This window comes from Lycium barbarum, chromosome 2 (assembly GCF_019175385.1).
Source record: "Lycium barbarum isolate Lr01 chromosome 2, ASM1917538v2, whole genome shotgun sequence".
NCBI lineage: Eukaryota > Viridiplantae > Streptophyta > Magnoliopsida > Solanales > Solanaceae > Lycium > Lycium barbarum.
Window position 1 is genome coordinate 28,418,648 of NC_083338.1, and position 24,304 is coordinate 28,442,951.

Sequence of the window (24,304 nt, forward strand, 5' to 3'; positions counted from 1 at the left end):
CATCGAGATTCTAAAGATTATGAAATGATGCTATAATGAGACCAATGATCCAAGTGCATGATTTTCTTGATATTACTCATTGTTGATAGCCTCACCTCATAATACTAATTCCTTTAAGGTGAGACATGGCGATCATGATTGTTCCATAACATAATCGGAGGTTACCGACCTTACGTCACTCCGATAGAGTTGTAGCTTTTAATTGGGCTCTCATGTATGCTTATTTTTATGTATGATTACACCGTGCCTAGTTGGCCGGGCAGACACAACTTCGGTGGGCGGCTTATGGATGATGATAGTTACACTGTGCCTAGTTGACCGGGCAGTCACCACTAGTGGGCGGCGTGAGATGATTACCCTAGACGCGGGCTAGTGATGATATTATGTTATGTATGTATGAAAAATGTTTTCTTAAAAGGTTAAGGATGCATGGTATTCGCCTTTAGGGGCAGTTTGATATACAGTTATCTCTTTCCCTCATGTTTCCTTATTGCTTTACTACATTATGGTTCATGCCTTACATACTCAGTACACTATTCGTACTGACGTCCTTCCTTTTATGGTCGCTGCGTTCATGCCCGCAGGCAGACAGGGAGACGGACCGGATACCTAGGAGCTCTATCAGCAGTCGTATAGGAGCACTCCACTTCTCCGGAGTTGTCGCTTGTTAGTATATTTTGTGTACATATTTGGGGCATGGCGGGGTCCTGTCTCGTTCTTATGATTCCAGTATTCTAGTAGAGGCTAGTAGATACATGTGTGTGGGTAGTAGATGTCTTATGATCTTATTAGTGCATATTCTGCGCATCATTTTGTAGCCTTGTGGGCTTATGTATATGTATATATGTGTTTGGGTAGTAAATGAAGGTTGTCTCGTAATGGGTTTTATGATGAGAACGGTGTATGTTCAGATTGAATGTGATGACAAGTGAGTTAGGTGGTGCTCGGTAGGGTAGCTCCGGGTACCCGTCATGGCCCTCTAGCTGGATCGTGACAAAAGTAGTATCAGAGCAGTTCGTCCTAGGGTGTGTCGACGAGTCGTGTCCGATAGAGTCTTGTTTATGAGTGTGAAGCACGCCACACTTATAAACAGGAGGCTGCAGGGCATTTAGGAACTATTGACCTTCCTTCTCATCTTAGATAGTGCGATAGAGTTAAGTCAAGAATGCAACTATCTAATATTTTCCTGTCTAATTTCAGCGATGCCTCCGAGAAAGAAGAAGAAAGTCAGCACAATATTGGGCGCTGCTGGAGAAGGTACCAGCTGAGAACTCCCGACTGAGCTAGAACAAAGCGAGGCTCAGAGTGTCACTCCCTCACATACTACCTCTACTCCTCCATTAACAGAAGAGCATGGAAGGGCTCCAATCCCTTCACCTGTTGCTCCAGATCGGGACTTGCGAGATGCAGTCCAGTTGTTGACTAAGTTAGTAGCCGCCCAGACCCAGCGGCAGAATGCGAGTCCTGGTGACAGAGCGACTAGTGCCAGAGCCCGTGAGTTTATGAGGTTGAACCTGCCAGAATTTTTAGGTCAAAGCCGGATGAGGACCCACAGGCCTTTATAGATGAGATGTTGAGGACGCTAAGAATAATACACGCTTCTGATACTGAGTCAGTGGAGTTGGCGGCCTATAGGTTGCGGGATGTAGTCGTTCTGTGGTATAACAATTGGATGCTTTTGAGAGGGGAAAATGCACCTCCTCCGGTATGGCAAGAGTTCGTAGATGCCTTCATTCACCATTATTTGCCACCAGAAGTTCGACGGGCCCGAGCCTACAGATTCTTAAATCTCAGACAGGGAAATATGAGCGCCCGAGAGTATAGCCTTCGGTTCAATTCGTTGGCTAGGTATGCTCCAACTATGGTAGCCATATGGGAGACCAAGTGCATCAATTTGTGAGTGGCTTGAGGCCACACTTGATTAAAGACTGCTTGACGGCTTCACTTCAGGAAGGGATGGACATTTCCCGGATTCAGGCCCATGCCCAGAATTTAGAGGAACAATAGCAACCGCATAGGGGTGACGCGATATTGATAGAGGGCATAGTAAGAGGGCCAGATCTGCCGGTGTCAGTGGTGAGTACAGAGGGGGTCAGAGGCAACAACATTCCAGATATTCAGGCCAGTCCATGGCTAGTGCACCTCTTCGATTTACCGGCAGGAGATTTGACCGCCCCATTTATTCTGGATCGGGTCAGAGCTCGAGAGCTTCTGGTTCTCAGTTTGGAGGCGATCCTAGTCAGAGGAGACCACCAGTACCACGATGCAGCTAGTGCGGTAAATTACATACGGGCCAATGTCGCCGAGGCTCAGATGCTTGTTATGCTTGTGGTCAGACTGGGCATATGATGCGTGATTGTCCATCGTTGGGTGATAGAGGTAGCTGGTTCCTTATTGTCTGTACGCCCTTTGGGGCAAGGCTCACAGGCGCCATCAGGGCGTGGCAGGGGCAGAGGAGGAGCATCCAGTTCAAGTGGCCCTCAGGCCCGTATTTATGCATTGGCCGGGCGACAGGATCTTGAGTCCTCCCATGATATGGTCACAGGTATATTATCAGTATTCTCTTATAATGTTTATGCATTGATTGATCTGGGTTCTACCTTGTCGTATATTACTCCTTATATTGCATATCGTATTGGGGTGAAACCTGAGCCAATCAAACCTTTTGAAGTGTCTACTCCTGTTGGTGACCCGGTAATAGCCATTCTCGGGAGAACCAGTGTTAGAATGGAAAGGTAATACAGCGTCCCCGAGAGGTAGGTTTATTTCCTATCTCAAAGAGAGGAAGATGATTGCTAAGGGCTATATCTATCATTTAGTCCGGGTTCATGACACTGAAGCAAAACCGCCAACTTTTCAATCAGTTCCGGTAGTGAATGAATTTTCAGATGTATTTCCAGATGAGCTTCCAGGTCTTCCACCAGAACGGGAGATCGATTTTACCATCGATGTGCTGCCGGATACCAAACCCATATCTATTCCTCCTTATAGGATGGCTCCTGCAGAATTGAAAGAGCTAAAGGCATAACTAAAAGATCTGCTTGAAAAAGGCTTTATTAGGGCTAGTTCATCGCCATGGGGAGCACCTGTGTTGTTCGCGAGAAAGAAAGATGGTTCCTTACGAATGTGCATTGACTATAGGAAGTTGAACAAGGTGACCATCAAGAATAAATATCCCCTTCCGAGAATCGATGATTTATTTGATCAACTGCAGGGTGCTAAGTGGTTTTCAAAGATTGATTTGAGGACGGGATATCATCAAGTGAGAGTTAGAGAAAAAGACATTCCAAAGACGGCTTTCAGAACCAGATATGGTCATTATAAATTTCTAGTTATGTCGTTTGGATTGACTAACGCCCCGGCTGTATTCATGGACTTGATGAATAATGTGTTCAGGCCTTTCCTAGATCTATTTATAATTGTGTTCATCGATGATATACTGGTATATTCTCGATCGGATGCAGAGCATGCAGATCATCTACGTACTGTTCTTGGAATTCTTCGAACTCGGGAATTATACGCCAAGTTTTCAAAATGTGAGTTCTAGTTGAATTCTGTAACTTTTATGGGACATATCATCTCAGCTGATGGTATTCAAGTAGATACCCAGAAGATTGAGGCTGTGAAGACTTGGCCAAGGCCTACGACGCCTACAGAGGTACGTAGCTTTCTGGGTTTAGCAGGTTATTACAGAAGATTTGTAGAAGGATTTTCTTCTGTTTCTGCACCATTGACAAAGCTGACTCAGAAATCGGAAAAATTCCAATGGACCGACGCTTGTGAGCGTAGTTTACAAGAGTTGAAGAATAGATTGACTTCGGCCTCGGTTCTAACACTTCCAGAAGGATCAGAACGCTATGTTGTCTACTGTGATGCCTCCGGTGTTGGATTAGGTTGTGTGATAATGCAGCATGGTAAGGCGATTGCTTATGCTTCAAGGCAGTTGCGCAAACATGAGAAAAACTACCAGACTCATGATTTAGAATTTGCTGCAGTGGTTTATGCATTGAAGATGTGGAGGCATTATTTATATGGAGTCCATGTTGATATCTATATAGACCATAAGAGTCTCCAATATATTTTCAAGCAGAAGGAATTGAATCTGCGGCAAAGGCAATGGTTGGAGCTATTAAAAGATTACGATGTTAGCATTTTATATCATCCTGGAAAAGCAAATGTGGTAGCTGATGCTCTTAGCCGCAAATCCATGGGTAGTTTATGTGATGTTCATCCAGAGAAGAAGGAGTTAGCTCGTGAACTTCAACAACTATCCAATCTGGGAGTTTGCTTGATAGATTCAGGCAATACATGAGTCACTATTCAAAATTCGGCTGCCTCATCTTTAGTAGTTGAGGTGAAAAAGCGCCAACATGAAGACTCCAAGTTAAGACATTATAAAGATACAATTCCTCAGAAAGAAAAGTCGCCATTCAAGATTTCTGCAGATGGAGTTCTCAGGTATCGAAGCAGGCTATGTGTTCCGAATGTTGCAGGATTACGCCGTCACATTTTGGAAGAAGCTCACCATTCCCGTTATTCTGTTCATCCAGGAGCGACAAAGATGTACCATGATCTCATGTCCATATATTGGTGGGACGGAATAAAGAAAGATATAGCAGAGTTTGTAGCTCAGTGTCCTAATTGCCAGCAGGTGAAAATTGAGCATCAAAAGCCCGGAGGATTGTTGCAAGTTATGGAGATTCCACATTGGAAATGGGAAGTGACTAATATGGATTTTATTGTAGGCTTGCCTCGTTCTCGGCGTAAGCATGACTCTATATGGGTAGTTGTTGACAGACTTACAAAGTCAGCTCATTTTCTCCCAGTCAGGACTACGTACTCAGCAGAAGATTATACAAAGCTGTATCTCAGAGAGATAGTACGACTTCATGGTGTTCCAATATCCATTATCACTGAAAGGGGAGCTCAATTGACAGCTAATTTCTGGAAGACCTTCTGTCACGACCCAACCCCGTAGGCCGTGACTAGTGCCCGAGCTGGACACTCGAAACTAAACATAATATGGAAACCTGTAAAAACAAAACGTCTTCCCAGAACTGTCACACATATACATCAAGGTAACTTGTCTCCTGAGGAGTAACAATCAATCAAGCATGACATAATACACAAGCCGACAAGGCTGCCACTACATACGGGAACATCCCAAAGTATAAATGCAAGCCGACAAGGCTGCTACTACATACAACATCCCAATATATATATATATATATATATATATATATATATATATATATATATATATATATATATATATATATGCAAGCCGACAAAGCTGCCACTACGTATGGGAACGTCCCGAATATAAGTCATGCTAACACAGCTAAACAACATCTGTACACAACCCACACATATGTCTACAGACCTCTAAGAGTATCAACAATGACATATGACGGGACAGGGCCCCGCCGTACCCCTGGATTACATATATATATATATATATAAAAAGGATCTGTACCAAAAGTCTAGGCTCCAGAACAATGGAGCACTCCGAGATAGCTGAGTATGAGTCCTAAGCTGGAGGATTACCAAAGCGAGTATCTGCACCTGCAGGCATGAAACACAGCCCCCCCCCCCTCGAAGAAAGGGGGTCAGTACGAGGTATGTACTGAGTATATAAAGCATGAAATACCATAAAGAAAGATCATAACTGAAGTAGAGGTTCTAGGAGACAAGTATGATAATTAAGAAATCACTGTACATGTGCCTTACGAAACAAAATCATGCATATCATTATCATATACCATACCCGACCCATTATGGGTCTCGGTGAATAAGGTCGTGTACACATATACCATACCCGGCCCATCATGGGACTCGGTGCTATAATCATATCATCATAACGTCATATACATATACCGTACCCGACCCTCTAGTGAGGGACTCGGTGACCAATGCAGTGAAACTGTGCACGAATACATACCCGGCCCGGGACTCGATGAATGATATATTAACAGCATGCACGAGTAGAATATCATGAGCAACCATATGCAAATTATATCATCATCCGAGACTCAATAGAATAATTAGAATAACTACCACTCGAGTATCAAAGGTGATAGTCATGTTGAGTACCCTTTAAATGTCACTATGGACTATATCAAATAGAGCCTCAGGAGTCATAGACATGTACCAAGATAATATGAAATAGCTTATGGAATTCAAGGACGTTATTCATCGTAGAGTCTCTAAGAATAGGAGATTTTACATACCGACTACTATCCAACGTATAGAAGACTTGAAAGGCAATAGCTCAATTACCTTAAGAATTCTAACATCGAGAAGTGAATAAGGATCGTGAATCACACTCGAAACTTATGAATAGAATTACCCCAAAGCTCATATCATATGTCACTTATATCTAAGACATGCCAAAAGAAAGAAGGGATAACTTTACATACCTGTTAAAGGTTAATCGTAACCAAGTTCGCTTCGTCGCCTCTTTAGCCTATTTAATATGAAAGTAACGCTATTTTTAGTAAACTATACTTTCTAGCTTATAAATCTGTAACCAATCACTTATAGGAATCATTCTTTAATTCATACTCTCTTGATTAGGACTTTTATTAGTTAAGAACTTAACGGAAATCGGGCAGCATTTCCCCTATATAACTCGCCTAACCCGAACTTCCAATTAACCTCCTGTTATCACAACAATACCAACAATAACAGTAACAGAAACATTCATATAGAATCCTTACAATTCTGCCCATAAACAATTCAAACAACCCAATAACCTTTCTTAATCCTTTTCCAATCCAAATCATTAACATTTAAGATTATATACCAAACAAACCAACATACGCTTTGTATACGATACGTTATACACTTCTTTCTTCCAAATTTAGAATCCACATCAACGACAACACAAAAACAACACGAACAACAACATATGAACATAAATCATACTTTTAATCCTTTCAACTCAACAATTCCATATAACAACCACAACTCCTAATATCAACGAATTCATGCAATTTCTTACTTCCAACTTCATCTAATCTAATTTTAATCCTTCCATTACAACACCATCAATCCAATTATACCATAAAATAAGAAAATCTTACCTTAATTTAATCGGAGCAAATTCTACGCTCACTTGCACCAATTTCACTATTTATTTTTCCTCAATTCAATACCAATGTTGCTATCACCTCCTTGGACTTGTAAATCACCTTGGAATTAAATCAAAGCAAGCAAAAAAAAATTCTCAACCATAGCTGGCCGAGAGCTTGGCAGCCATGGCAATGTTCTTTTTTTTTCTTTTTTCTTTTAAGCTTTCAATTTGCAAATGAATAATGTTAACTCAATTTGGTCATTGCCATATACATTTATATGGTGTCCCTTCCTTGGACACGTGCCCCCCCCCCCCCCCCCCATGACTCATCAATTGTTGTTTTGTTTTGTTTTTTATTTTTTTAAATTAAAAAGGGGTGGGGCCCACAAGATATAATTAACTTAATTAATTTTAATTAATCACCAATCCCTACTTAATAATCTAATCATAATTAATTATTTCCTAATCTCCAATAATATTTCTACACTAAATAAAATTGATAAGCAATTCGTGTACTAATTAAAATCGAGAATTAAAGGCACTTATTTCATATCCCAAAATAATCCCGTCCTTAACTTATGTCGATTAGCTTACGAATAATTCGACGTATAAAAATACGGGATATAACACCTTCCAGGAAGGTTTGGGAACTCAGGTGAGACTTAGCACAGCATTTCATCCACAGACTGATGGGCAAGCTGAGCGCACCATTCAGACCCTCGAAGATATGTTGCGAGCATGTGTGTTAGACTTCGGAGGTAATTGGGATGATCATTTTCCACTCATTGAATTTGCATACAACAATAGTTATCACTCTAGCATTCAAATGGCCCCAAATGAGGTTTTATATGGGAGGAAGTGTAGATCGCCAATAGGATGGTTCGAGGTAGGGGAGACAAAGTTAATAGGCCCAGAATTGATCCAACAAGCGGTAGAAAAGATCAAGCTTATTCGAGACCGGTTGTTTACAGCCCAGAGTCGTCAGAAATCTTATGCGAACAATCGCCGACGAGATTTGGAATTCCAAGTTAACGATTGGGTATTCTTAAAAGTGTCGCCGATGAAGGGTGTAATGAGATTTGGAAAGAAGGGGAAGCTTAGTCCCCGGTATATTGGGCCTTACAAGATTGTACGCAAGGTGGGCCAAGTGGCTTATGAGTTAGATCTGCCTTCAGACTTGGAGTCAGTCCATCCAGTTTTTCATATGTCAATACTTCGTAAATGCATTGGAGATCCCTCCAAAATTGTGCCTATAGATGATGTCCAAGTTACTGAGAAATTGTCCTATGAAGAAGTACCTATTGCCATTCTAGATAGGCAAGTTCGGAGACTCAGAACAAAAGACGTAGCCTCAGTTAAGGTTCTATAGAGAAACAATAGTAGAGAAGAGATGACTTGGGAAGCAGAAGAAGATATGAAATCCAGATACCCACATTTATTTCCACCCCCAGAAGAAATTCAAGATGAGACGCCATTGTCACACCCCTACCAGGAGTATGACGGGCTCCGACCCGTAGGCCGGGAACCACATGACTTATCTGTCACTTTGAACATTATAAATCATAACTCAAGGAATATCTGTATGTAGAAAAGGCCCAACATAGGAATATCCGCTCATTCAGCACATATGTACGTATGCAGACCAACAAGGTCGCCACAACATAATGTATTTCATAAAGCCGGCAAGGCTAACAATAAAGTATCAAGAGCTCAAAATAAGGCTGACAAGGCCACCAATATATTATACAACAATATGAACCGGTGGAACTATAAAACATCTGACTGTACACACACGTCTACGAGCCTCTACATAGAATACAAATGATCATAAGGACAATACCAAATAGACTGCAGCTCCGAAGTGAGTGGAGTGCTTCTGAGAATCTGCTGGTGGAACACCTACGGGTCTGATCCGTCTCCCTGCCTACCTGTCGGCATGAGCACAGCGTCCACAAGAAGGGATGTCAGTATGAATAATGTACTGAGTATGTAAGGCATGAATAACAACATAATATAGATATGGAAGGTAACATGAAATAAGAGAGATAACCTGTACATCTGGATGCCTCATAAGGCGGATGTCATACATGCTTAGCTTTTAAAAAAGAACTTTTCTTGCATACATATATATAATATCGTCATCATAACGTACCCGACCTTTTCAGGACTCGGTGTGTAACATACCCGGCCCTTTCGGGACTCGGTGTGTAACGTACTCGGCCTTTTCAGGACTCGGTGTGTAACTTACCCGGCCCTTTCGGGACTGGGTGTGTAATACCAACTGATCAGTGGTTGCACAATAGGTGCCGCACCCGGCCGACTATAGCGCGGCTCGGTGTAGTAAAATACATATATATATATATATATATATATATATATATATATATATATATATAAAGCATGCATGAGAGCCAAATAAAAGCTATAAATACTTCGGAGTGACGTAAGGTCGGTAACCTCCGATTTTCATTATGAAATTATCATCATCGCTATATCTCACCTTGAAAGAACAATTATTATAAGGTGAGATCAACAACAATGAATAAAATCAAGAAAAATCATGAAATAATCTCCATAATCTCATAATAGTATTAACATCATAAGCTTTGGAATTTCCAGAATTAAAATCATCATCATCATCATAATCATCATAGAAACATTCTCATCTTTAACATCGTCATTCATATTGTAAAAACATGTCCGTTGTTGTTGTCATAAAAGCTTATAGAATCATAAATCTTTGACTCCGAAAATAGGGACATTTTGGAAAATATTTATAGATTATCAAGAAAGAAGTCACGCCTTTGAATCATAAACTCTATGAATCATGAATTTCTAGCTTTTGGGAATAAGAATATTCTTGGAAAACATTTATGGATTCACATAAAGGGATCATGGGACATTTGGAAAACACCTATTGGATTCATAAGAAAGGAATCATGCCTTTAGAAGAAAGGGACTAGCCTTAACATACCTGTTCAACCTCTAGTTATCCACACTTATTCGTCCGAATTCGTGAGTCTACATTTAAGAGGATTCACACTATCATTAGACTCACCATAGTATAGTTATACTAGACTTTCAAGTCAAACTACTCTATATTCTGCCGAAAATCGGGCAGCATCTCCCCTATTTATATGCCTAGCCAGAAATCATAATTCAACGACCAACAACAATAACAACAATACCAACATCCATAACATTATCTCCAAAACCATTATGTATCATAAAACATCCCTCACGATGTTTTTCCAATTTTCACAACTAGCCAACCCGCTAGACGATTATTTAATGACTTTATCTTCGTGAGTAAACAAAAAATAATATTAATAAGTAGAGATTCATACCTTATTCTTTCTAGAGAAGAAATATCTTCGATATTTACTTTGAATCCAAGACAATTCCAACGCAAGACAAAACTATAATCATGACTACACGTTGTCCGGACCTCGATTAATACTCCGTAACTTGAAATCTCTCAAAATCCTCGCTTTTATGTTATATATATGCTCTCATATGTGGCTGAATTTTCTAGAGCATTTGGGAAATTTTTGTGAAGAAAAGAATAAGGTTTCTCCCCTTATATAGGGTGCCAAAGTCGGCATCACTGTAGGTCTGTAGCAATACTGTAGCAGCACTGTAGCAGTGCTGTTTCTGATCTGCCCGCATAGCTTGTAACGTCCATAATTCTCTATTCCGACATCGTATCGATGAACGGTTTATTGCGTTGGAAACTAGACTCGACGAAATTCATATTAGGCGTTTGAAACACCTTAAAACTCCTATTATACTAGGAGATATGCCCCTCCAAAGTTGACTAAAAATCTGCCCAAAATCCTGCCAACATTTCTCAAATTTTCGTCAAACTTATTTTCTTCAATTTTCTTGATCTCGAAATCTTCCGAAACTCTCCATACATGATATTTATCATTTATTATACTTGATAATGGCAATGTTCTTGTGTTTCAAAATAGTCTTTCCCGATTACGACTTACGAGATCCTAATTCATCCTTTACTTCATTGTTACATATTTCCCATGGCTTGTACCTTTAAAAACATCATGGGACGTCTTCGATACTCCGTTACTACGGTGATGTACGTGGCATGCTCATGCTCAAAAAGTGCGGGGTGTAACAGCCATTGTCCCCAGGTATGTAATGCTTCTTTTGATGACTCCTTGGTCGTGTGTGACCAATATTGTTATTGTTGTTGTAGTCCTGTGAGGCATTTTATAATTTGGGTTGTTGTGATAGGCTGGTAGTGGTATAGTTACAATGGAAACTCTGGCGAAATGTTTGTAGAATTCCTAAGAGTTTAACATTCAAGGACGAATGTTTCTACGGGGGGAAGGATGTTACACCTCGTGGATTGTCGCGTCGTTGTAAGCAAACTAACGTGAGTTCGGAGAGGCCATGATACCCCTATAAGGTCAAGGAAGACTTTTAGTAAGTGTTAGACAAGTATTTAAAGGTTTCGGGATCAAGCGAATCGAAGAAAATAGGTTCGTTGAAAATTAGGAAAAAACTTGACAAAATTTTGACGGAAATTTTAGCCCAACTTGTCAGGGGCATATCTCCTAGAATATGAGGAGTTACAGAATCTATAAGCTATGTAAATTGAATTTCGGCGAGTCTTCTTTCCAATGCAACTGACAGATAGCATTTCTGTGAAGTAGGGATGGAAATACGGCCCGTACAATAAAGTACGTCCCGTACTTTCTGGGCGTATTTTGCCCAGAATTTCCAGAGCTTGAAATTTCTGCCCCCCAAAGTACGTGATACTGTTCATCACGTACTTCAAAGTACGTGATGAATAGTACACACGTACTATTCCCGAGATTTCTAGAAATTGGGGCGTTGGAAAAAAATTTCCAACTTTTATATACTCATTCCCACGATTTAGGCCTCATTTTTCACCCAAATTAAAACCCTAAATCCTCTCAAAGCTTCCATTAACTCACCATATCAACACAAATCCAAGAGAAATCAAAGATTAAACACCAAGAATCAAGAGAATCAAGTGTGTGGATGCTCACTAGTGTTGGTGGAAGCCAAGAATTCTTTTGGAATTGAAGTTGGGTTTTTTTCTCAAGTAAAGTATTTTCATCTAAAGTCAATTCCTACATCACCATAGGTGAGTTTTGTATTCATTTCATGTTATTAAGAGTATTGAGTGGTTGAATGACTTGGATTGGGGAAGAAAGTAGAATATGAGGCTCAAATGTGGAAATAATGATATTCTTGAATAGTAATTTGACTTGAATCATAATTCTTGTTATGCCATGGTATAATCATGTTGTAAATGATACTAATGATGTTGAGGAAGTATTATATGAAAATGGATATGGTGTTACATTGTAGTTATGGTTAAGGATGACTTTGAAAAGGAATTTTAAGAGTTGAATAATGTTTAACTTGAAGAAGTTTATTGATTATGATATTATGGGTGTTGCTATCGATATTTGGGAGTTGTTTACCATATGGAGGAAGTTGTTGAAACAAAGGAAATGCTGCCCAATTTTCGTTAGCTCTTAGCCATTTGAGTTTAGACACAAGTATGCTTCCAATTATCTAATTTTAGTACAAATTCTCTTGAATGTAGAATCGTGAGCTTGGAGGGGGAAACGTTTAGTCGATAAAGTTAAAGAGACGTAAAGGTATGTGAGGCTAGTCCCTTTATTTCAAAGGCATGACTCCTATACTATGATTCCTATATATTTCCATGACTTTCTCGTATCCCAAAGTTGAGGGCTAAAGATTTCTAAGAGCTTTGTATGAGAAAGAGAGGAGATATGTTCTATGATAATGACGATGATTATGATAATTTTATTCATCGAGATTCTAAAGCTTATGAAATGATGCTATAATGAGACCAATGATCCTAGTGCATGATTTTCTTGATATTACTCGTTGGTGATAGCCTCACCTCATAATACTATTTCCTTCAAGGTGAGACATGACAATCATGATTGTTCCATAACATAATCGGAGGTTACCGACCTTACGTCACTCCGATAGAGTTGTAGCTTTTAATTGGGCTCTCATGTATGCTTATTTTATGTATGATTACACCGTGCCTAGTTAGCCGGGCAGACACCACTTCGGTGGGCGGCTTATGGATGATGATAGGTACACCGTGCCTAGTTGGCCGGGCAGTCACCACTAGTGGGCGGCGTGAGATGATTACCCCGGACGCGGGCTAGTGATGATATTATGTTATGTATGTATGAAAAATGTTTTCTTAAAAGGTTAAGCATGCATGGTATTCTCCTTAAGGGGCAGTTTGATAGACAGTTATCTCTTTCCCTCATGTTTCCTTATTGCTTTACTACATTATGGTTCATGCCTTACATACTCAATACATTATTCGTACTGACGTCCTTCCTTTTATGGACGCTACGTTCATGCCCGCAGGCAGACAGGGAGACGGACCGGATACCTAGGAGCTCTATCAGCAGTCGCATAGGAGCACTTTACTTCTCCGGAGTTGCCGCTTGTTGGTATATTTTGTGTACATATTTGGGGTATGGCGGGGTCTTGTCTCGTTCTTATGATTCCAGTATTCTAGTAGAGGCTCGTAGATACATGTGTGTGGGTAGTAGATGTCTTATGATCTTATTAGTGCATATTTTGCGCATCATTTTGTAGCCTTGTGGTTCTATGTATATTTATATGTATATATGTGTTTGGGAAGTAAATGAAGGTTGTCTAGTAATGGGTTTTATGATGAGAACGGTGTATGTTCAGATTGAATGTGATGACAAGTGAGTTAGGTGGTGCTCGGTAGGGTAGCTCCGGGTACCCGTCATGGCCCTCTAGCTGGGTCGTGACAGTTTGCCTTCTGGGTCGAGCTCGTCGTACGGGGATTGCCTAGTGCGGTTTAACTCTCCCGTGTGGTTTGCAGGCTATTGCACAGGAGCGGGTTTACTCTCCAAACCCCACTTGTGGGACTATATTGGGTATGGTGTTGTTGTAAGTGGGTCGGGTCAGGGATGCAGGTTTAGTTTGGGTCCTTAATAAATCATAGTACCGATTTTAGTTTTTTTCTCTATAATTTTTTGATTCCACGTCCCTAAATAGGTATCAGAAATTGTATTTCCGGCTAAGATGACCATGGAGGCTAGCTAGGTAGAGTAAGATGACTTTTGAAAGACAAAAGAAAGATACATGACTTTAGTGGTCAACTACTACAAGTTGAGTGATCATTCAGGCAATCAACTCTAATTTTTGATATTGCTCCTTAGAGATGTTCTATCTGTTTGTATTGGTCCACTTGTGTTCACTATAACTCCTCTATTTGAACGCATTATCAAAGTAATATTCTGCAATGATTTATACATAGGTTTGGTCAATACTGATCCTGAGGGAGCACTTGAGGGTTTTGCTAAAGTAGTACGTATGGAACCTGAGAAAGCAGAGTGGTAAGGAGTTGAAAGTGTATATTTGCAGTTTTCAACAGTGCTTTAATAAAAGCTTTCTACCTGTGTAGCTTTTGTCACTATTTATATGACCTGAAAGTCGAAATCACTTACCTTGGTTAACAAAGAGAGGTCAGAATCAATTAGCAGGCCTCTATCTCTTCTTATTTACTTCAGTAGACCGAGAAACCTTCTGGTTCTAGCTTCAAAGCTCGCCGAATAATGGGCTTGCCCTCTATCTTTCTTCACTTAGATACTACGCTTGCTTAACCAGCTACAGTCAAACCTCCCCATAACAACATCGCTTGTTCCGATATTGTTTGACTGCTATAGCGAAATGTTATTATAGAGACATATAATATAGCATAACATTAAAGATCAGTTCCACATAATACATGGTTGTTATAGTGAAATGTTGCTATGAAGAATGACTAGTATAGAGAGGTTTGTCTGTAGTAAAATTTGAACTGGGACGTGTACCTATCACAAGTGCCTCTTTCTTCTATCCACTCTTTTTCTCATTTCATGTGCGTATATGACTCAACAAGTATCAAATCACTGATGAAGACGATGTCTCTTTAGTTTACTTTTGAACTGGGTTTTTTTCATCTTCTGGCGTGTAGTTTCTATCCTCTTCTCTGAATTGGAATTGCAAATTTGCATTATATCCCTTATTCAAAATTTGTAGTTATAGTTCAAGTTTGTAATTTTAAAAGCCTGGTTATAGTTCATACATCCAAGTCATGTAAACCTCTTATTCAGGTCTCATGCTTTATGCTTTTAAGAATTTTAGAGCTAGGGAAGTAAAGGAAATTATGGATGCTTATAGGGAAATGCTTACCTAAATAAAATCAGCAATGACACGGAACTATAGTGAGAAGTGTATAAACAGTATCATGGATTTTGTTTCTGGATCAGCTAGTCAGAACTTCATCCTTCTACAAGAGTTCTACCCGACAACACTTAAAGCCCTCGAAGAGGCTAAGAATAAGGTTATAATGTATTCATTTTATGGCATACATGAGCCTGTTTGTAGGTTTCTCTCGAAGTTCATGTGTCTTTTTGTTAAGGTCTCATGATCCCCTATTTCTTTCACAGAGATTATGGTTCAAGGTTAGTCTAAAGCTTTGCAAGATTTGGTTTGACGTGGGGGAATATGAACGATTAAGCAAGGTATCTTGCTTTGCTCAGAGTAGCATCTGTAGCTATTATTTTGCTATGGTTTTCCTGAACATAACTTGATAACTTTATTAGATTCTGAAAGAGCTTTACCCATCTTGTAAAAACAACGATGGCACTAATGATCATAAGAAAGGGACACAATTGTTGGAGGTATATACAATTGACATTCAAATGTACACAGAGACAAAAAATAACAAAAAACTGAAGCTATGTTAATACCTTTCTTCCCATTTACTTGATAATATACTCACTTTTGAGCAGAATTAGATGTCATTTCCTTCATTTTGGCCAAAATTTTTGCATTCATCCTCTATCAATTCAGATGCCAATTTCAGTTACTTCTCTATGTCTAAGTTTCTCTTGTTTTTTGTTGTCTCTTTTTCCTAAAGCATGTTATTTCTAGAAGCACCTTTTTTGGAAACTAAAAGTTCCTTACGAAAGATAGTAGTACATTCTGAAGGTAGTCATTGAGAATCTTTGGAAAATTCTAGTCTTTGTAACACGCACACAATTTTCTTTGATTTTTCTTTTCTTTTCCTGAATTTAGCACGAATCTATTAAATTCCTCTAGTAGTAAGAGGTTATTTCCATGGCTTGAACCCCTGACCTCTTGGTCACTCGACGTCAACTCTTATTTTTGTGCCAATACTTCCATTAAGACAAATTATGATACATCATAATTAAACTATGTTATATTAAAACTAGAGTAGTTCGCAATGTGGTTTTTCCAAGTGACAAGCTTTTAAAAAGCCAAACATTACTACTCCTTTTGGGTGCGGGCGTTGGAGAAATATCTTGAAGGGTTGGGAGGAGTTTAGTGATAACATAACTGTCAAGGTAGGGGATGGGAGTAGGGTTAGTTTTTGGGGACACAGGTGGTGTGGGGATAAAACCTTGAGAGCCACATATCCAAACATTCATAGTATTTCATGCCAAAAAGAGATGACAATCCAACAAATTCAGAAGATACAAGAAAGAAATGTTCTTTGGGATCTTCAATTTAGGAGTAATCTTCAAGATTGAGAGATAAGTGTCACGACCCGACTAGAGGGTCATGACGGGTACCCGGAGCTACCCTACCGAGCACCACCTAACTCACTTGTCATCACATTCAATCTGAACATACACCATTCTCATCATAAAACTCATTACGAGACAGCCTTCATTTACTTCCCAAACATATATATATATATATACACATAGGCCCACAAGGCTACAAAATAATGTATAGAATATGCACTAATAAGATCATGAGACATCTACTACCCATACACATGTATCTACGAGCCTCTACTAGAATACTAGAATCATAAGGACGGGGCGGGACCTCGCTATGCCCCAAATATGTACAAAAAAAATATACCAACAAGAGGCAACTCCGAAGAAGTGGAGTGCTCCTATAAGACTGCTGATAGAGCTCCTAAGTATCCGGTCCGTCTCCCTGTCTACCTGTGGGCATAAATACAACGTCCATAAAAGAAAGGACGTCAGTACGAGTAATGTACTGATTATGTGAGGCATGTATAATAATATAATAAAACAATAAGGAAACATGAGAGAAAGAGATAACTTGTATATCAAACTGCCTCTTAAGGCAAATACCATGCATGCTTAAGTTTTTTCCAAATTTTCAACAAACCTAATTTATTCAATTCGCTTGATCCCGAAACCTTTAAATACTTGTCTAACACTTATTAAAAGATTAAAAGTCTTCCTTAACCTTTTAGGGGTATCATAGCCTCTCTGAACTCACGTTAGTTTGCTTACGACGACGCAAAAATTCACGAGGTGTAACAATAAAGGAATTGCATAACTCGCTTGATACTCTACAAACACAGTCTAGCCTTCAACATCCAGGACTCTTGGAGATGGGAGTTACAAAATGGGGGTCGTTTCTCAGTGAAGTCCTAAAATGTCAAGATGCTCACAGGAGATGAGACGGTTTTCCTGCACGATGCAATTTGGATTCTCAGGGCACCAAGAAAGGATGTTTCTTCGTATGGATGGCGACTAGAGGAGCAATTTTGACAGCCGAGAGTATGGGGAAAAAGAGGATCACCTATGTTAGTTTGTGCTTTATTGTTTATATACAAAAACCCGGGAGAGTTTACGGATCACCTTCCACTACATTGTCAGCGCTTGCTTCAATATGGGTGATTCTGAGATGGTTTGGACTACTGTGGAATATCCAGGGGACAATAAAGTACACTTTGTTCAATTGGGATTTTATAAGACGGAAGAGAAGGAACATGACATGGGATATTGCTCCATTAGCTCTTATATGGATAAGGTAGAGAGAAAAAAATAGAAGACATTTTAAGGGAATTGAGCATGATTTTGTACATTTGAAAAATAGCTTTTTATCCCTCATTTATTTTTGGTGCACCCATGAGATTCCTATGTGTACGGATGAATGGGGTGTCCAAGTAGAGAACCACTTATTTTTGTAGGCTCTCTTTGTCTGGTATACTACTTGAAATCATAGATGAGTTGAAATCTAGGAACTTTTGGCATCCCCCTCTCTTTCTCTGTCTCTCTCTCTATACTTACAGGGAGACACACTTACATGAAGTGTTTTTATGCATGTGGAGTATATATGATAGAACCTATGAGTTCACCCTTTATGAGTTCACAACCTGAAAGTTCACCAAAACATTCTAAGGGACCTGGTCCCTGAACTGTTTTCACAGATAATGCTGGAAAGTAAACAAGGCAAGATATTTACGTGGAAAACTCTTTTCTCAAGGGATTAAAAACCACGACCTACCCCAATTAGATTTCCAACTTCACTAAACGGAGCAATGTTCCGTCACGCTTCGAACCATGGCCTGGGTGTAACACGGCACTCGGTGCCTGACTGCATGTGACCAAGCGAATCACATGATTTACTGAATCATCATGAGTCATACATGAGCGGAAATATAACGTGAAATGCATGATGAGCTTTTGTAAAACATATTAAGTCACCATATAATATAGAGATACTCATTTAAATCATGAATGCAGATAATATCATAAATAAGCCAAACCGGCTAACCGACTCTGAAAGTCTAACATGACATAACTGACTTGTCTAGTCTATGAAACCTCTAACAAAAGTCTGATCATGAAAACATATTCGCTGGGACAAGGCCCCCAGCATATCTTTAACTGTATATCCAATAAAAGAAAGACAATGTCTAAACCCCGAAGGAGGTGGGGCCCAACAAATAAAGCTGATACGAGCAGATCCTAATGAGCAGAGGCATCGCCCTGTAAATCCATACCTGCATCGTGAAATGCAGGCCCCCGGGCAGTAAAAAGGGGACGTCAACACATTGAATGTACTGGTATGTAAAGCAACTGAATGAAATAAACATGGCACATGAAAGTAACATGATAAGAGCTAAAACTGAAACTGATGCCTGGTAATGAACATGAGTACCTGACATGAACATGAATGCATATATAACATGAGTAAAAGCATTTTAAGTTGGGAGAACATTAATATAACTGACATGTAACCACCACGTTAACATGTGGCGTCTGATCTCTGCCCAATCAGCTAAGCCATCTTGTACCTTGCCGGGGTACAAGACGTGAACATGACAGGAATGGATCCAAATCCCTCAATAGGGAAAATATGAAGGAATCGTCCTACGGGGCGGAGCAATCCTTATCCTACGTTGGCATACGTAGTTTCAGGTATGAAACCTTCTCGGTAATCTGTGCAACCCTCAAAAACATGAACATGATATAGTTGGCTAAGAAGCCCATGAATTTCATGAAACATGACTTGTATTAACCATGAGTATCTTGTATCATAGCATGGATATAATAATATAATATAATTGCATGAAAACTTGTAGACATGTAGGATATTCAAGAAAATAAGCATTACATTTAATAACTTACATGTAGGAACCCATGAAGTGCAAAGTATAGGTTTTCATGGATTACAGACAGATTCTCAATAACCAAAAAGGACTATTAAGAATACAATAACGAAGTAATCACACAATTATAGTATATCATGGTACATCTACTTAGGGTTATCATGAACATGGATAAAACCCTAGTTTTGGTGTAACTTGTATGATCATGGAAGAACGTGGCGTGGGGAAGAACAAAGATGTTCCCACACGTGGATAGAAACTCTACATTCCTGGTAATGCTCCAAAACTTAAATTAAATACTTGAACTTTGAAGAAGATTTCTAAAATCTTGAATCTTGAACCTTGAGATGGGTTTTCTTGAAAGCCCTAGGTTAGGAATGATGATTTCTTGTTTAGAATACAAGGATATATATTAGAATTGACTTGGAATTATTAGAATAGGATTACCTTGGTGTTCTTGATGATCGGAGAGGGTAGGAGGTCGTTTTATGGCTTGGCGATGTGAAGAATGAAGTGAAAAAGCCTTAAAACAAAATTTTAAAATTGCTGTCGGACCTGTTTTACGCCCCATTTTACGAACTGTAAAAGATTTACTGTCCTTAGATCCCACCATAAATCCATTACAGTCATTTGGGATTTCTGGCCAATTTACTCCCCAAATCTAAGGCCCGTATAATTTTTACGGCCCGTAGATTCCACCGTAAATTGGCAGAACACTGTTTTAGTAAAACAGGCATAACATTTTGTACAGATGTCTGTTTGACCTCCATAATATACTGTTGGAAAGGTATTTCAAAGATTTACAACTTTTAAGAAGAAAATGTTCCCAAATTCCATACATATTTTTCCGTATACGCATTTTTAGTGAGACATGGTGCAAACTCACTTGAAAACACGCTCCGTAGGGTAGCTTCTGACTTTCCTTTGCTCAAGGACTCTTCTCATGTATTGATTGGGTTTCAAACACTATTTCTACACTACTCAAATTGGGTTCATTATACCCCCCGTCTTGCGAGTCAAATCTTAGCCCGAATGCATGAGGTGTTACATGTTCAAATTACAACCTATTGCAACCTAGGAATTAAACTCTTAATCCCTCACCCTTACAATACCTCTATTGTAAGCAACTCTTGACTACCTCTAGCCAAGCAAAACTAATACACCTTGCCTACCTCTAGACAAGTGTGCCACTCAAAGCTTAAGTAGCTAAGAATTAAAACTAATATACTTAGACTAACTCTAGCCTAGTGTACCACTCAAAAGCTTGTGAAGATAAACTTCTTACAAGCTGCCCTTGAGATTTCAAGCACTTACAAACAGCTTCTTAAAAGAGAAGAGTAGGTTTACAATTTATAGAACAAAGGAACAAAGACTCAACAACCTAAGGACTTGAAGCATCTTCAGTTTAGGGATCTGGTCCTTTGGCTTGTTGAGGCTTTGTTCTTGAGAGCACCTTGAGAGGGGTGGCGGCTGCACTTGAGAGAAATATAATTTTAGATTTGCAAGTGTTAGGTTAAACAATGCTAACATGTTGTATATATAAGGGGCCAAGTGAGGAACATGTGAGAAGCAATGGATAGGAACCTTTCATCTTTTCATAGTGGCCTTTTGCTATAGATTTGACTTCTAGCTTGCTACTGCAGTTATGCCAGTCAGAACAGTGCACACAGCTTTTCCAGCTGTCATGTTTCGTACAGTGCCCAGAGGACCTGATCAAGGACCTGGTCCTTGGCGTGTTTGTCAAATCATCAAAATGACAACATATCATAACTCATCAATTTCCCCCTTTTTGATGATGAAAAACTTGTAATTGATGTTCTCCCTGAGAAACAGGTTCCTCTTCATAGAACGCTAGATGCGATATTTCAGTTGTACCTGTGAGACCAAGTTCCCCCTGGGGACTAGGCTCTCATTCTTCATGTTTGAACCTTTCACAATTGTGCAATATTCAGTTTCATTTGGGAGTTCCCCCTGAGAACATGGCCTTTAAGATCAAGTGCCATATCAATTTCTTTTGAGACCAAGTTGTATTGAAAATTAATGAAACATCAATTTATTTTGTCCCCAATCAAACATCAATTTGTTTTGTCCCTATTTTCCCTCTTTTGGCATCATTGAAAAGAGTTATAAGATTAGCACAAGCCTGAAGAAGTTCAAAGACATTTCACTCAGGCCACTTGGGAAACTCAGAATGATCAGTAACAGAAACAACCAAAACAATATGAAGGAGAAAACATATGCACAAAACAGAGCAATTGTCATTGAGATTTAGCAGTCAGTTGAAGCACAAATATACAAAATAAAGTTGCCATAGTGCCATAGTCATGTTTATAGGCCAAAAAGAGATTTTACAAAAGTAGGACTAGCGTTAAGCAAGAGAGAGAAGAAAAAAACACAAAAATGAGGGGTCCAAAAGGAAAGAAGTAGATGGATCATGTGTTTGCAGGTTTGATTGGATTGAGAGCTTTGAGCATCATGTCTAGCCTGGCATCTGCAGCTCTGTGAGTATACAAGATCTGCTCCTGAAGTCGTCCAACTTTCTGTTGCAGATTTTCATTTTCACCTCTTAACTTAGCAACCTTGTTGTCTGTCTCTAGGACCAGGTCCTCCAGCCTTCAACTTAGCATTTTCTACTCTTAACAAGGCATTTTCAACCTGCAACCTCTCTATTTCAACTAACATTTTCTCATTTGCCTCAATGAGACTCGAGATAGTAGAGGTGCTTCTTATTCCCCTTTTCTTTTGCACAATGCCACATTCCTCTAGTATGCTCAAAGAGAACATCTGTTTCACTGTCCCTTTAGTAACTTTCCCAGTAGCAACTTTGAAGTGATCAAAAACTTTTTTCAGGAGGAAACCATATGGTAGACTATGCTTGCCATCTTTTGTATTTACGAATTTCATCATATGCTCAATCATGATGGAGGGTAGACTGACTAAATGTCCTTCATCCAAAACCTTCATCAGAAACAGATCCCTTTTAGATGCATTGTACCTTTTCTCAGCTCTGGGTAGAACCACCTTGTTGACCTACTTAAAGAGAAGCTAATATTGTGGCTTCATTTGCTTCTTGTATAAAGTATCGGTGGTCACTTGCTCTCTAATCTTGACTATGAAACTTTTGAAATCATCTGAGGCTTTGATATTTTTGTCATTTCCCAGCATTTTCATTCCCTCAGTTGGGACACCTAGAATCTCTCCGAGCTGAGTTTCATCCAAAGTGAAATCGACTTTTCCAACTCTGCACACTAAGGTATGGTTGTCACTATACTACAAATTTACAAAGAAATCTACTACCTCTTTCTCATAGGCAATAGCAGGCCCTTTAAATAGATAGTCCCATTGTTGAGCATTTAAGATTTCCATCAATTCATTCAATCCCTGATGCCCAACTACTTCAGGATCAAGCACTCTTCCAAGTAGCACCTTTTGTCCTTTTAGTTTCTTAATTCTCAAAATCTCTTCATTTTTCTTAAGTGCTCCCTGTCGTGAAGGACCAGGTCCTTTCCTGACTTCCACCTTTCTCCTTTTGGATGGACCTGTTTCCTCAATTTTAACACCTTCCTTTTCTTAGGAGATTTAGAGATTTTCTGAGACTGGTGCAATTCAGTAGTATCTTTCTTGTCACGACCCAACCCCGTGGGCCGTGACTAGTGCCCTAACTAGACACCCATACTCATTCACTTACCAAATCGACATATCAAAGACTTATTCATATTTAAAATATGTTATTTAGCACAGATACTAAGAACAGACGTCATCTTAAGCGGTCACCTGGAACAGAAATATCATACAAAAGCCAGCAGGCTGGCGGAATACACATCGCCCGAATATACATACATATGCAAACATATGGGCCGTTTCGGCCATAATAGCAAACGGGACCGCTTAAGGCACAAGTCACAGACATAACCGAACAAACACGACCCATGACCCACATATATGTCTACAGGCCTCTACAAACCATAACAGAAACATATGACGGGACAGGGCCCCGCCGTACTCCAAATAGTCATACATATACATACAGAAATATGTACAACGAAAGATATGTACCAAAATTGTTATATCCCGCGTTTATGCGCATTTGGAAAATTTGGAATAATCTTGCTTTGTAGGAAATGAGGGCTATGTATTTATTTTATCTCATAAGTGTGATATTCATGAAAAATATTGATGCGGAAATACGGGGGAAGACCAAGGGCAAAAATTGGAATATTGGAAATTTGTTTCGGGAATTACAAATAAGATCCACAATGAGTTAGGCCCAAAACAAATAAGAGAAAATTTAGGCCAAACTCAACAGGGTGGCCGGCCATACATGGCCAAGCCCATGAGAATTATAAAGATTTCCATGTGCCAAATTAGTTATAAAGGATCATTATCCCTTAGAAGCTTCATGAAACAAACAAAAGAAAAAGAGCAAGAACAGGGGAGAGGGGTTCGGCCCCCTCCAAGAGGAAAAAAAAATCCCAAGCCTTTAGACTTTGATCCAAAGTCATAATTTTCTAGCAATATTACTAACTCAAGGATGCTCTTCAACATGGTATAATTTTTAAGGCAAGAAAGTGCTTGTGTTGGCAAGTGGAAGTTTGAGGAAAAAGGTAAGATTTCTATTCTTTTGTGTTATGGAATAAGTATATATGTTATGATGATGAGAATTGGATGAGAATTATGGAGTTGTGATGTGTGTGTGCATAGCAGTGTATGTGTGTGGGTGTGTACATGGCCGTGTGCCATGGTGATGAAGGGAG

General features: G+C 39.4%; 1 pseudogene; it reads left to right on the forward strand.

Moving 5' to 3' along the window:
• The first annotated feature begins 1,202 nt into the window (after positions 1 to 1,202).
• Positions 1,203 to 24,304, forward strand: part of LOC132628483 (COP9 signalosome complex subunit 2-like) — a 61,239-nt pseudogene continuing 38,137 nt past the window's right edge.